This window comes from Mugil cephalus, chromosome 3, assembly GCF_022458985.1.
Source record: "Mugil cephalus isolate CIBA_MC_2020 chromosome 3, CIBA_Mcephalus_1.1, whole genome shotgun sequence".
Taxonomy (NCBI): Eukaryota; Metazoa; Chordata; class Actinopteri; order Mugiliformes; family Mugilidae; genus Mugil; species Mugil cephalus.
In genome coordinates, this window is record NC_061772.1 from 18,345,460 (window position 1) to 18,357,765 (window position 12,306).

Here is a 12,306-nt window from a genome sequence, read left to right on the forward strand (position 1 = left end):
AGTTCAGATTGTTGCTTCAACTTGTATTGGTTGGCAACCATGTCAGAGGTTATAGCCCCTTTCGCATGGAGCGGAAAACCTGCATTGACCTGGGCTTTTCATCCGATGTGAAAGGAAACTGACCGAGGATTTTGTTTGCTCTGCTTCGATGTGAACAGGAATGCCGCATCGACCTGCTAATTTGCACGATGATGCTGATGTACCTACCTGCTACATTCTGATTTTGTCACTGGACAGCCGGTCACTGTGTCATTGTAGAAGCTCCAGGGCTGTGAGCAGCTCAAAAACAGGGCACTGTGCGGGACACAGTGATTTATTCAAATATCAGCAGCCTTTTGAAAGAGTGGGGGCTTGACCGGTCATCAACAAACTGAAAGCATTAAAAAACCTCGCAGTGTACTGCGTGTAAATCTGTAAGGATGATGTTGTCGACACGATGACGTATGAGAGGGAGTAAAAAACAGAACAAAGCTCTGGCAGTACCAGGTCAGACCTGGTACTGCCAGCGTTGTGAAAGCGCACCAAAGGCAGGTCTTCACAGGATTCTCGATGTGAAAGGGCATATGTTTCTTCATTTCTCTGTGGCATTATGTGTTTATCATTCAGATAGGGAAACACAAAGACTGGGCTGTCCTCTCCTGAATTGGGTGTATTATTTTATTTGCTTTTATCACTTTCCTCTAAGCTGAACAGCAATCAGCAATCAACTCATTGTGCCACGGATTCAACACGCTGAACTCAGTGAAAAGCTAAGGCCACAAACAGGGGTTAAAGCCCTATTGTAATAGAGAAACTCATATGAAAACAAATTAAACTAATTTGAAAACGTTGCTTGGCCTTAGGCACACTTTTAAATACATTATCACTTTTTCAAGGATTCGATGATAAGCGTTAACAAAATAATGCAAATTTTGGCCTGCATCACTGGAGTGTAATCTTCTCTGAACTATATAAAGAGAATGAGTGAGTCGCTAATGTTACCCTGAACCTTTTATGTTTTTCTTCCAAGAAATAAACTTGTGGGCTTGCTTCAAAAGCGAGTCAATCCCCATACAGCTCCAGGTTAAAACTATTGTTGCAGTAAAATAAACAGCCTCATAGAAATGAAATAGTAAAGTTTTATAGAACTCATCCATTGAAAATATTTCAGGACCACTCACTATACTTTTGAATTAGCTGAGAGCAAGAGAGTATGCGTTAAAATTTCTACAAATAAATGTAAAATGAAGCCAAATGAGGTTTGATGCAGAGACTTTTGACTCCAGATTACTAAAGGCCACCCAGTGAGATAAACCCCACTCTGATGGCTTTGTCGATTTTAACTCTGTTTTATAGTTCTTTGTCCCAGTTCCATTGTTTCGAAGCAGTAAAAACCTCAGTTTGGGTCGTGGTGAAGCTCCTACTGCGTCTCTCACGTCAGCTTCTCTGCAGTTCGTTTGTGCCATGCTGTTGGAGATGATCAGGGGACTGGAGAGGATTTGGTGAGAGGCGAGGAGGCAGTGCAGATGCCAAAATACTGTATGCGCTCCGCTGTCTCGTAGCCTTTTTTTAATGCATCTCACATTCTCCCTCCAAGGAAACACACAAAGGGGAAAAGAGATCCAGGCTTGTGTTTGTTTTACACTCCTCCACTCAAAGGGAAATATTCATTAGGTCTTCCTCAGAAATGGGGAGACTCTGAGGGAGGAGGAGTGGTGTGAGAGACGGGTGGAAACGGAGGCAGACAGGAGGAGAGGAAATGCAGTTCGTGTGTAAGTGTTTATTTGCCTGCGCATTCCTCTGATACCAAACATGATGAAAGAACATCAGCATGCTGGCAAATAATGGACATATTATGGAGCAGCAGGCAGCATTAGGGCATGGTGATAGTGTATCTGGGCTTGGGTGGGTACATTAATTTGTAAGTAATGCACGCCCTGAGCACTGGCAATTTCTGCAGTGATGTAATATGAGAACCAAATGAGAGTTATAATCAGCGAGCGGACAGAGGGAGGGGAAATGCATCACCATCACTGATGGATGCCTCCGATTTACGATCACTCATTCCTCACAAATGGAGAACAATTTATAAGTCACCTTGTTGTTGTTTGTCCACGTGGCTCGTTTCGCCTCAGAATGGATGGACCAGATCTGGATTATTTTAAATCTCACCATTATGGCTGCTCAAGAGACGCCTCGGTAATTCAGTGGATAAAAAAGGTCAGGTTTGATTCCCCCTCCTCAGCGCGCCCTCTCCGTCTGCAGAATGATGCTCGATGTTCATGTCAAAGTGTCCTTGAATAAAGACTCTGAACCATAACTTACTCCTAATGGTCAGATCTGCATCTTTCACGGCAGCGTACTGCATGACCATGTGTGTGCCTGAATAGGTGAATGATTCTGAATTATTATTCAGAGTTGGTTGATAAACAGTGGGCATGGAAAGTCTGTACATAAAACAGAGATTTTGTTCATGTGCATATCTATATATATATATATATAAAATTAATTACTAAACATATAATAATCTAATTGCAGAGATGTACCAATGCTTAGTTGAAACTTCCTTTAATTTCATTACACACTTGGTCTGTTTGGATGGGAGTCCGTTGGGTTTGCACATCTTGACTTGGGAATATTTCCCCACTCTTCTTTGCAGATAATGCTCCAGATATGTCAAATTTTGAGGGCATCTCCTTTGCGCAGCCCTCTTCAGTTTTCCCCACAGATTCATTTATTTATTTTATTTTATTTAAATTTTTTGAGATTTATTTTGGTCTGTTTTCTCTCAAATGTGTTGCTTTGATTTTCATTGTGATTGCATGGTTAAAAAAAATAGGAATGAACTGTGCAACAAAGGCTAATGTGCAGATAAAGATAAACTTCTAGAGTTTATTTTACAGGAGTCCTCGGGTGCAAGTAAATGAAATCTAACATATATTAAACAAACATTAAACATTAAATAAAAGGGAAAGCCACATGGAAAAGCTGTAGTACATGGTCACTCGTCTTGTGCACATAACCATCAACACAATTTTCATGGCGCGCGCAATGAAGCACAGTGCTGCAAAATTATCGGCATCTTAGGGGCATCATTTGAATAAAAACTGCTGGCTTGTCACAACTGCTTCTCCAAAGTCGATTGTTTTAAAACCTGACATGACACTGTCCCTTGATCTTAATGTATAAACTACCAAGCTACCAAGGAGTATGGAGGAGGAAAATAAGCTGTAGAAAGGGTCGAAACACCAACGAAAGAACTTATAATAGATCGTCACGTTTCGTCTCGTGGCCTTCATCAGGGTCATCAAGGAGCACACCGCAAAGTATAATTTAAATAATGTATGAAGTGAAAATGTGTCAACGAGGGCGTCTGCAAGGTGGGCTCAGTCATGTGGAATCAGGCCAACCAACCACCACACTGGGTGTTCCCGGTCCCTATATATATATTGGTCATTGGTCCTTGGTAGCAGGAGTCACAATGAATGACACCTTTGGGCAATTAATGTAGGTTGAGTATATTATCATTCATTCATTCATTTTCTGTAACTGCTTGTCCTCTCGTGGGTCGGGGGATGGGGGTAGGGGGGGCATCCCTGCTGTCACTGGGCGAGAGGCGGGGTAGGTCTCTAGTGTATCACAGGGCTAACACAGAGAGGCACACAACCATTCACACTCAAACCTATGGCTAATTTAGAATCAGCAACGAACCTAACGAACATGTCAAACAAGCTTTTTAAAGAGAGAATCCAAAATGTTTCTCTCATGTTTTATTCTCCCGGCAAAATTGACATTGCAACCTCTTTGGTTGAGCTTAAGCTATAATCTGTAAAACACAAATAAGAGATGTCGTGTTGTTTTGCTTTTAAGTGTCTCAGTTCTTTTAAGGTTCTTTAAGATGTTTCGCCTATATATATTTTATCACATGGGCAGCCCTAAAAGTCACTGGTCCTTCCACTGGTGGGATGGTTAACATATTTAATGTTATTAATGTGTACCGGCAGCTCACACATGCTCCATTTAAAACTGCCTTGAGTCAATTTGGTAGCAGTCGGGACTGCCTTAACAACTCTGTCCCTTAAGTTTTGTCCTCTTTGAATGTAATCACAGGTGGATCTCTGGAGGTTTCTTACAACCTGAAACCTGGCGTAATGTTAGCTTCACACCTTTCACTTTACAAGAACAAAACAGCTTTATCTCAAGAAAACAAAGTGTCCTGTGTCACGCTGTGTTTATCTGAATCTGGAGAAAAAGTCATATATAGTATAGTGCAACCAATTTTAAGCCAAGCAGTTTAATACAGCTAGAGGACATTGCATAAAAAGTACACAATTTTAATATTTCAACAAATCTGATGAAAGGGACAAAGGTGGAGAGAACGGCTGGACTTTATGTTCAAATACATTTAGGTTTCTGCTTGAATGCATTCTTTGTGGTGGAGACGTATATAAAGAATGAAAACACTTATCTCATCATCATGTGAATTCAGCATCAGTTGCTGTGTTTACACAGACACTAGCATTCAGCTAATAATCCGGATAATAGACCCATTCATGTTCTACGTCACTGTGACGTCACAATATCAGCTGGAGGCAAAACAGAGGGAAGCTTGAGGCGAACACTGTCACTTTCAACCATGAAAATGTCGTCTTGCTGTAGGTTTTGGTGCCAAAACACAAAAATCAAAAAGTTTTATCACATACCAGCCATATTTTGCTTCTCACATGCATTGAGTTTTCACTTACTATTTTCCAGGATATTGCAAAGAACGCTGCCTTTCCTGAACCCACGGCATCCTCCAAGACCCCACCCGTCACCTACCGTGGACATCACAGGTTCCTGTCTGCCATTCTGTAACAGACGCCTGAACTTAAAATAAGCCCCAGATGCAGATATCTGCAAATAAAAACTTTATTTGATTATATTATTTTCCATAATTTTCCCTGTTTTGATTTGTTTTTTGTTTTGTTTTTTCTGTGTACTAGTGCTGTTGTGTGTCAGTGTAACAAATGTAATTCTAATGTGAACTTCTGGTGTATCGCTCCAATGATGATAAAACAAATGTCTTGTAAATGTTCTTATCTGAAAACTAAACATAAAAAAACATTAGTTCTGATCAACCGGTTCTAACAAGTGCTTGAGAAGAATCAGTGTGGGCAACAATAATGAAAACACAACTCCATCTGGGTCATCATCTTCTATTGAATCAATTCAGAATGGTCAATAAAGTTGGTCAGATCACTGGGACCTGTGATCTGCATGATTCCTGTAGCTTTGAAGAAATAATGCACATGCAAATGTTGGCACTGCTAGAGTTCTGGTTTTGGAAAACACAACATTTTGGATCCTAGAAAACTTAAAGGAGAAGTTTTCACATGCTGAACTTTGCCTGAAGCGAACGGACATTAAATCGTGTTGGTGCCTGTTTTCATTTAAAACAGGGGTCTTCAACATTTTTCAGGCCAAGGACCCCCAAACTGATGGAGAGATTAAGTAGGGACCCCCCTACCTACTATATGTGTTGTATATTAAACTCAACCTAGTGCTGTTTATAAATATACAGTATTATTATCATCATTTTACATACAATATTAAGCCTTATCCCTTCACTAAAATATGTTGGATTCATGTTAATGTGCATTTAAAGAAACTTAAATTTGTGGTTGAAAAATACAAAAAAATTAAAAAATGTCTAATCAACCAAAGATTTTGCGACCCACCTATGATTTAAAATTAAAACTGAAGGACAGGGTCTTAGTACTGAGTTTTGAATATTTTCTCTGACCCCATTTTGTGTCACGGTGTTTCCAGTTTTTACTCTGTAAGCTTCCTCATCGGTGTCCTGCTTCACTTCCTGTCTGTGTTTCCCTCTGATTATTTGATTGGTTTCTCCTTGCGTGTTCCTCCCTCATTAGATCCGTCTGTGTCTCGTTTGCCCCTCAGTCCTGTGTGTGTCTTTCTCATCGTCCCTTGTCAAGATATTTGTGGAGTTACCCTCTTTGATGGTTCCTGGTGTTTGGGTTCTGCTTCCCTGTGTTCCTGAGTTTGTGTCTTGCTTTTGGTTTTTAGATTTCACCTGTTTTTGGATAGCCTGCCAACACTGCACTACTTTTTGTTCTCAATTTTTGCAAATTTGATTAAAGTTCTTTCGTCTCCTGCTACTAGATTTGACCGATGACGGCGTGTAGCCTTGAAGACGGATTGGTCTTGCCTGTATTTAGTCCTGTGACCTTCTAACCGGGAGTAAAAAAAAAAAAAAAGAACTAACTAACTTTTGTGAGAAGGAATCTCTTTCATGTCCTTGTAAGGAAAGTGAATCAGTGATGCGGAGGAGACCACAATAGTCAAGGACGGTGGACTGATGTACTTATTTTCTTTGTGGAAAACTTTTACCTTGAAAAAAGAAGTCACTGACAAAGTGATTGTCCTCGTCTTTCTTGTGAGGAGGATGGAGGGTAACAATTAGTTTTCTGATCTGAGGTGAGAAAAAACAGACAGGTTTCAATAACTGTGAGTGCCCCCCGCTTAAAGTCGGGAAGCTGTTGTGACCCTCCGAGTGTCTCTGGAGACGAACCGGTCACCTCTGGGAGCTGCTCTCTTGTCCCAGCGTCTCCATCTATGATTTTTTTTTTTTTTTTTTTAAGATGGCCATCACCGTCAGAGCCTGGAGCTACTCCGCAATCTCTCTCTTAAACGCCATCTCCTCCCCAGCCCCCAAATCCCCTCCACATCATCCTTCAATCTTCATCCTCCTGCTCCCCCGGCTTATCGATTTTCTATTTTCTCTCCTCTTCTCTCTCCGCTCCGTCTCTCCTGTCCTCCAGCTTTCCCCATCTTCTCAAACACTTCCCACAGTCCAGCCTGTCTCTCTGCGTTTTTTTCTATATTTTCTCCCGTCTCCCTCGTTCACTGCATCTGATCAGAGTTTCTCCTCTTTGACAAGGTCGAAGCCCCAGCCGTGCTCGGAGCTGCTTAAGGTTCGTAAATGGAGATGTAATGTAATAGAGCGGTGGGGTAATAGAATCTGTAAGGGCTGGGTCTGATCTTGTTAGAGAGGGCTGGGCTGGAAGGGCTCCATCGCGAGCCGTTGGCTCTGGACGGAGGATTCGTCCAAGAGTCTCACTTTCCCATGAGTCCAGAAATATTTTTTAGGAGTCAGTAAAGTCCTTTAATTATACAGGACTAATGTGATTTTAGTCTTTGTGGCATGGCTGATTTTTACCAGCATTTATTAAGACAACAAAGCATCCAGTGAGATAATCTCTTGTGAACCAAAACATTCTGTTTTCTGAGAGAGGTCAGATTTAACAGAGCAACAACCTTGAAGACGATAACGCCAGAAGACCACTTGAGGTACTGTCCTCTGATGCTGAAGATGGAAAAACTCACCCTGGTCTGATGGACTGAAATTTTGCAGAGGTTGCAGATGGTAGGACAGAATCGGCAGCATGAACCCGTAGTTGACGACCAGCAGTCCAGCATCTTCAATGGTCTTTCCACACCAAAGCGACATTTAATTTATTTTGACCTCACCTCACGTCTCCTGTGTCATCAATAGCTGGTCTCTACTGTATCCTGTATTAATTCTAAAGGATCAAGCCCCCTTTGAACCTGTTCCCTTTGAACTTTGTTGATTTGTACAAGTCGATGATGGAGATCTCTCTGATTGGCCAATCAGTGTATAGAACCAGAGCTCGAGAAGAGGAAGTGATGAAAGTAAATGAAACAACACTCACGATTCAGGAAAGGACAACACTGCACAACAGTTTGCAGGTCTTTGCGGCTGCCTTTTTGAATGGTAAAGACAGGTTAATGCCACAGAGAAATGAAGAAACATAGCCTCTGACATGGTCCCAACAAGTACAAGTTGAAGCAACAAACTTAAATCGACGAGGATGGGATTCGAACCCACGCGTGCAGAGCACAATGGATTAGCAGTCCATCACCTTAACCACTCGGCCACCTCGTCTCACTGTCCACAAATCACAGTCCGACACCTGCGAGCCAGGAGGAAGTACTCCAGGTTGCTCCCACTGTCCAAATACAAATAAATGGTTAGGTTCACTGGTGATTCTAAATTGGCCGTAGGTGAGAGTGTGGATGCTTGTCTGTGTCTCTGTGTTAGCCCCAAGATAGACCAGAACCACAGCAACATGGTTGGACAGTTTTGAGGCAGGAAAATCTACAGTTTTCTTGGGAGGAGCAGGGATGCATGCACAAAAGAAACGTTTGCATTTCTCCCGGGAAGGTGAAACTCTCCTGAACATTACAAGAGTAGGATTATTAATGGTATTTCTCTGTGGAAGTTCTCAGAAGCTGGACAGATATCCTTGTTTAAAAAAGAAAAAAAAAAAGTCAAAATGGCAGATTATTATTTAAGTACTATATACCTCAGGTTAATTGTTTTTTTCCTTGATTTTAAGCTGAATTTTGCAGTGGAGACTATTTATATGACCGAACAAGACCACCACCAGTGGAAAACTTTAAAACAATCCTGGTGGATGTAAGCAGAAATATTTGGAAGATTCATTCAACTGCTTAATGCAGACTTCAAGTCTCCCATGAATCCTACATATTGAATCTTAGGGGACATTATTTTATTTAATCTTTTTGCCAGTCCTAACCTTTTGATTTCCTCTGACCAATCACTCTGAGCTCTAAACATTCATTTTTGTACCTTTATTCTTACCTCTGCTCTCTTACGCTATATTCATTTAGGACCCAGCATAGTTCAGTTGGTTAATTCACTGGATTTAGAAATACATTTACCTCATTCATTTATTTCAAGATGGATTTTATAGCTTGTTTAAAAAGCATTTTTAGCAGTCCCAGTGACTGATGATTTTTACAATCTAATTTATAAAAGAAGTATTTTTTGTGCCTCAAAATAATTCCTCAGATGTTAGGGAAGAAGTTCAAGGCTGTTTTGTTTTGTTTTTTTAATCAAACCAAGTTGTTCAGATGCCAACAGAAGGTTCAGCATTTGTCTGTCTTGCACTAAAGAAAGCTTTTGTCTGGTAGCCTTGTTAAGCCCCCTGTCCCATCCCAGGATGGATCGTTACTAGTTCCTCCATCCCATCATTGGCGACCTTCAGCGGGACTCTGATGCAGTGGGATATCACCCAGCTTGGCAGCTCCAGACGGGCCACGGCTAAGGCAAGGACGCAACCGCAGTAGATCTATCACGCAAACAAACGGCTGCTTCCTCGTGGAGCGAAGCAAGAATACATCAAACTCCAGCACAACAGCAGGTCACTGCTGCAGGTGTTCTTCCCGCTGACTCTTTCCTCACACTGGAAAAAAAAAAAAAAACTCTCGCCAATCTGTATTTCATTCATTAAATAGGAAAGGATTAAGTGGAGGAGATGTGACTATGCAGCAATGAGATAAAGAGAGTTGGGGTTAGAGTGGGGGGGGATTGGAACAAACATTAATCTTCTTAAACAAAAGAACAACCTAAACTTGAACGCCATAGAAATCCTAAAAGTGAAATCCTGAGCAGGTTTCTACATGACAAAAACTCTATTTATCAATACGCTTTTTAGGAGGTAGGGGACAGAAGAGCGTATGTTGCAGCTTGTCTGTCGCTGTTTCATGTGACTTCAACGGCCATTGGCCATAAAATAACCATTGACGTTTACTGCTACCAGCCACCACTGAGTTTGCACGTAATTCTCCACATTAAAAATTAGAAAAGCTTTCTTCCTCTTTGTACGAAGTTCTAGTTGAGGCGTTGGTCTGCCGTCAGATTTTATCTTAAGCTGTTGCCGTTGAGGTAGTTTTGTAAAATTGTCCACCAATTCTCCACCCTCCGTGACTGCACTTGCTAATTTTGCGAACAAAACTTGCTAATTTTGTGAATGATGATGACGACGATACTACATTTTGATTGGTGTGAGGCCGAAGAGTGGCTGGCTTCCCTTGACACAGTCCTGGCCAATCACAAGTGAGCAGTGTCATAACAGCATACTCACCAGATTAGTTCATCATCCTTGTTTTTTCCACCAAGGGACGCTAACTCCGCTTGGCCTCCTTGTGTAAAACAGCGCGCAACGTTGTATTTCGCCGTTCTTTCACTACGTAACGTTTAGAGGGGCGCTGTTTTAATTGTTAGAGGAAATAAGGAAGAAATGACAGTAACACCACAGAGAAGAGTTTCGGAAACTGTTAAAAAGAGTGTTTTCATTTAATGACAGCTACAGATGATAAAAGTGGTATTGTCTCGTGGAGGCCAAGGGCCACGCTTCCTCCCTTTTACACCTGCCACCATGCTAAGTGGTCAACCAGCTGCATTTAAAGCTGCTTTAATGGTGCTTTTGGCCACTTGGGGGCGGTAAAACATGTAACTATGTCTATCATTACACTAGTATGATTACCAATAATCTGAATAAAAACACCTCACGTGACCACCTCAGCCAGAACAGACTGACCTGATCAGAGTGAACATTGAGAAGGGCTGTTGGCTCGTAGTATTTAGCGTCCGTCGAAACAGATAATTTAGAGTCTTCTATCTTTTTAAAGATATTCATGTGAAGAACCTTGTTATGTACAGGAACTGTTTTGTTTGGTTTTGCGGAAAACGGCTTTAAATGAGATTTCATGATATAAAGAAGCTAAATCTAGATGCTAGAATTAATGAAGACATAATGAAAGAACATATAATTAAGAGGCTCCAGGAAAAGGGAGAGCTGATTGTCGGTGAAGGAGTATTTTGGATTTTAGCTCATCAGTTAGTGGTGAAGCAGCTCCCGAACCAAGGCCATTCTCCATTTGGTGTTCAAGAAATCTTTGTGCCTGTAAGGCAGTTACCTAAGGATGTCGTCTGATAACCTTGGCTGAAAATAGCTAAAAATATCTTTTTTTTGTAGTTTATTTCCTCCGTTAACTATTTCCCTCATTGAATTTTCCATCTGTAAGTACCATCACCATGGTTCTGCACTTTCTGGTACCACAATGAAAATACATCCGCGGCACACTTGAAATTTAAGGGATGTTAGCATGGATGCTGACGTTTTGTTTTGTTTTGTTTTGTTTTTTAAGTGTACTTAATTTTGTCATTTTGCATTTCAATGCCTCTGTTACATGCTCAAAAGCACATTCGGCAAAACGTGTTGTTAAGGAGATGTGGCTCACACAAATGCGGCAGTAGACTACTAGGGCGACCAGATTTGCATGTCACACACAAATGGATCCTGACCGAGACAAAAACATGGAAATCTCTTTTTTAATTCGTCCGTGAACTTACACTGTAATTTGTTAAAAAAAAAAAGAAGTTTGTAGTGAGGTGCAGACCAATTAAATGGTTAAAGGGAAGGCTAGCGACCAATGACGGTAACCAGGGCTTTCAAATTTTGAATTTATCAATTATTGTAATAATACTAATAATGTTAATAATAATAATAATAATAAATTAAGCGATTAAGTGATTACCAGATCACGGACTTCCACTTCCAGTTCTTCTTTGACGAGTACACGGTTTTGTGGAAGGCGTGGTTAGGGCGCTCCTAATTCACCTGGCAACGACAAATACTATTTTCTGATAGGCTCATTCGTCGCTGATATTTTCTGATTGGCTGATTGGTCACTGATTGAAGCAGAGCAGCCTGCCTCGCCTCATCTGTTCATAGATTACTAATCTCTTTTAAAGTTTATGTGCGGCGATTTATTTTTTTATTTTTTTTATTTTTCATTTTTCGCGTGAGAAAAGTTATGTGTGGGGTGAGAGCGTTTGAACTTACCGAAATGAGACTTGAGAGCCCTAACGGTAACTCTACAGTCAGGCCGAGCAGTCTGAAACTTGGGATCTACTTAACTTCACCGCTCCCCACTGAGTAGAACTCAAAGCAAAGCAAATAGAACTGAGTAAGGGGAGGCCGTGACTAGTTTGTGAATTCGGTGTAAACATATCCGAGGCTCTAGTTAGTAGAACAAAATTCCGGACGAGTTTGAAATTCTGCATTCTACTGTAGACAGGCCAGGATCCCTGACATTTCCTGAAAGGCAGCCCTTGTGTTCTCTCGGTTAGCCTCGCAGCCTCTCAGTCCAGCGTTTGATAAACTTCCCATGACGCCCCGTATGATTAATGGCGGTTAACGGAAATGAATTAAGGTTAAGAAAGACATGGTTGCGGTAGGAGGGGCGGTCAGAGGGGAGGGAGCGGGCAGAGCTGGGTTGAAGGTAGCAAGTGCGGTAAATAACTTCTTTAGAGGAAATATACGGCGGCCCCTCCTGCGCGCCCTCACCGCCATGCCAAGTAATTACTCGCCCCGGCCTCCTGTAATAATTCCTATTACAAGCAGAACGGAAGAGTCGGTAACTCAGCGCGCA

General features: G+C 41.5%; 1 non-coding gene across 1 annotated transcript; it reads right to left on the minus strand.

The window, feature by feature from the left end:
• Window positions 1–7,866: 7,866 nt before the first annotated feature.
• On the minus strand, window positions 7,867–7,948 carry trnas-gcu. The gene has a single exon. It is a non-coding gene; the product is annotated as a tRNA-Ser (tRNA).
• Between the last annotated feature and the right edge of the window lie 4,358 nt (window positions 7,949–12,306).